The following is a 3,452-nucleotide window of genomic DNA, read 5'->3' as shown; positions in this document are numbered from 1 at the left end:
TCTCCCCTCATCTGCTGCTGCAGGGAAGAGGCACGCCGGCCAACCCCCAACGTCGAGTGATGCTGCATGGTGATCGCTGGTGCTGCAGACGACGAAGCCCCGCCATGGCCGCCGCGTGCTGTGTCACAACATCCGCCCCGTTGCCACCGTGTGCTTCGTCATAGCAACCCCGTCGACGTCGTGCTGTAGTGAAGCTTCGCCGGAGGACATCAGGTGCTGCGATGGAGCTTGACGAGGGCCGCCGGTGCTACCATGGAGTACCAACACACGCTGGCGGCGTTGCAGTGAAGCTCCGCATGCAGCACGTCGGGGTGTTGTGATGGAACTCGCCGTGCCGGCGTGGCGTTGCAGTGAAACATCGTCGGACACTGTCGGGTGCTAGGATGGAGTGTCGATGCCGCTGCAGTGAGGCATCACCGCCGATGTCAGGTGCTGCGTTGGAGCTCGCCGCGCCGACGTGGCGCTGTAGTGAAACGTCATCGCACGAAGTCGGGTGATGCGATGGAGAACTGATGGACCGTCGATGCTGCTGCAGTGAAGCGTCACCGACGAGGTCGGGTGCTGCGTTGGAGCTCGTCGGGCCGGCGTGGGGCTGCAGTGAAGCTTCCCTGGCAGCTGTCGAGTGGAGCATCACTGCGGGCCGGCGAGGGGCGCGTCTCCTGCTACGAGCCAGGTGGCGCTGCTCCCTACGGAGATGCTTTCTCATTGTGGTGAGAGGAGGACAAGAGATATGGTCTCTTCACACCACACAAGCAAAACCTACAGGTAAGGTCATATCCACAAGAGATATGATCTCTTCATACCACTGCACATCATTAGTTGGACTCAACTTGGTAGTGGTGGTCTGAACTAAATCTCCTCAAATCAATGTCAACTCTAGCTTCTTCTTCGTTAATGTTGTCTTCATAGGTCATGGTCTCATCGGGCTGAGCAACTTGGTCATGGGGTTCAACAACTATTTTATTGAAGTAGAGAAGAGATAGAAATGAATAGAGAAGAGTATAGACCAACGAATATATAAGGAAGTCGTAAAATAGAGTTTTCTTCCTATGGCTTTCCATTTCCTAGTGCTCGCGTCCTACATTCAGCGTGTGCTCTGATACCATCTTGTAGCGACCCGACCCAAATGAATTGAAGTCTCTGTGTTTAAGTGTCATCTCTGGATCGGTATGCTGACACACGCAGTACTTGAGGAATTATAACAGAGTTCAATCACACACTTTATTACATCGAGGTCCTCAAAAGAGTATTTATTATATAAATATGGCTGAAGGCCAACTAAATAAAATATTTGCGGAAGCTTCAAAGATGAATGAATCCATCCAACTCCACGGCAAACTGAGTACAGAACAACGACCTATCGCACCTTAATCCTCGTCGAAAAAGTCTGTAACATGAGATGTTGCAGCCGTGTAGGTCAGCACATGGGATATACTGGCAATTTCACACCATAGAATAATAATGAAAAAAATACTATCTCTATATGCAAATTTAGCTGGTGGAGGCTCTAATTTTAATTTTTGCATAAAGCAAATTTTACCCTACAACAAAGGAATACATTTTTAATTACTACCTACTTTATGCCAATATTGAGATGGTTCCTCCAACTCAATCCCTTAACCCAAATTATTAAAACCCAACTCATTAATTAAATAAAGTGATGAGATCAGCCAATAATTCATTTCTAGATACTCAAATTTGTCCATAACCGGGGACACAGCTAATCATGATTAGTTTGTACACTCTGCAGAGTTTTGCGCACTTTTCCCCACAAGACTCGACCACCTCCATGATCGGAAGATCAAGACATAGCCTTTCTGAAGTATTTCCTCTAAACCTTGGGTAGACCGGTACACCTACTTTACCCTACATCAGCTAGTCTACCATGGAAAGAGGCCACACAACTTACTCAACTATGCTAGAGCCCATAATGGCTTGTGGCTGCACACGGAGGTTTCTTGGCATGAAATATCATATGATCCCTTTGAGCCTGGGTGGCGGACTTAGGGTAATCACACAGGTACTCCGGGATCCCCTTGGGCAAGCACTGGTTTCTCCAAGTGCCCCAAACAATCCACCCAGATGTGTATTAAAGTTGCCACCTTAAGTTTACCCAAAATTATTATCTCTCGCAACTTGCATGGATCACACATACCAATACCCGTCTACGAGCATGGCTAAACAATATATGACATAATAAATATTCTCGGGGTGATCAAAGGTCATAGGTTCCTACCACATGAACTACATAGCATAACCATATGTTCCCAATCCTACTCATGCAATCTTTGAGGGTGAAACTAATGCATAGTAAAAACTGGGTATTGCAAAGTATGATCAAAGTGTGAACTTGCGTTGCTAACGATCGTTGAACTCTAAAGATTCGTAGTAGCAAGCCTCGCACTCCGGATGATCTAACGAAGCAATCATTGACACACATAAGAAATCAAGAAAGAAGAATAAAAAAGAAAACAAAGAAAAGACTTCAGAAAACTTCAAAAACAACCAAATAAAGTTTCTGAACAGAACGAAATTTTAACAGAAGAAAGTTATAAGATTTTGGTTTTAACATAAGGTACATGTTACAAGCTTCGATTTGCAAAAAAGAATCACCAAAAACGGAGTTAAAACTCAAGTTATGGCCTAACAAAGTTTGAATTCAGATCTGTTTGAATTCAAATTTTAAAACTTTTAAAAATATTTTTCACTTGGTTCTCTGGATAGAGGATTTTTTTATGAACTAGTAGGAAAAAGAATCACCTAATTTGGATCTATAGATTTAAAGATATGCTAAAAGAAAATTCTGACGGAAATCTGAAATAGGATTTTTTCTGAAAAAAAACTAATTTCGGCCGGCGACAAGTGGTGCTCTCTGGTTGGTTGGGTGGGTATTTGCTGCTAGTTTAGGAGAGGGCGGCCGATCCGTAAGGAAAACATTTTTTTAAACTGAAACGAACTGAAGCGTATAAAGAAATGAACGTACACTGGGGCGGCTGTGGCGTGGTGGTGGCGGCGGCTCCGACGATCGTGGGCGGCGGCGGAGGTGTCTAGGAGATGCGGTGGAGAGTGGATCATTCGGTGATGGGGTCGGTGAAGATCGGCAACAACGAACGGCGACAAAACCAAGCGTTGAAGCTCGCGTACTCCGGGTGCTCCGGTAAAGATGAAGTGGTCGGGGTGGCCTCTGTAGATGGAGAGGGAGCGCGAGACCTTGTCAAAATGACGGTAGGGATCGACGGAAGTCAACATACAAAAGGAGAGGGCCCGAGATGGCTCACCGGCGTCGGAATCTGATGATGAACTACGGCTTCTGAGGCGAGATTGGAACGTCAAGTGCGTCGTCTAGAGGTGGTTTTGGCGAGGGATTTTCGACTGAATCGGTCTAGGAGAGTCGTGGCGATTTATAGGACATCTTCCTTGGACATGAGGTTGGCTGGAGATAAGATTTCTAG

This window comes from Triticum dicoccoides, chromosome 7B, assembly GCF_002162155.2.
Source record: "Triticum dicoccoides isolate Atlit2015 ecotype Zavitan chromosome 7B, WEW_v2.0, whole genome shotgun sequence".
Taxonomy (NCBI): domain Eukaryota; kingdom Viridiplantae; phylum Streptophyta; class Magnoliopsida; order Poales; family Poaceae; genus Triticum; species Triticum dicoccoides.
The sequence above is the reverse complement of the archived record's forward strand: the minus strand, read 5'-3'. Positions refer to the sequence as shown.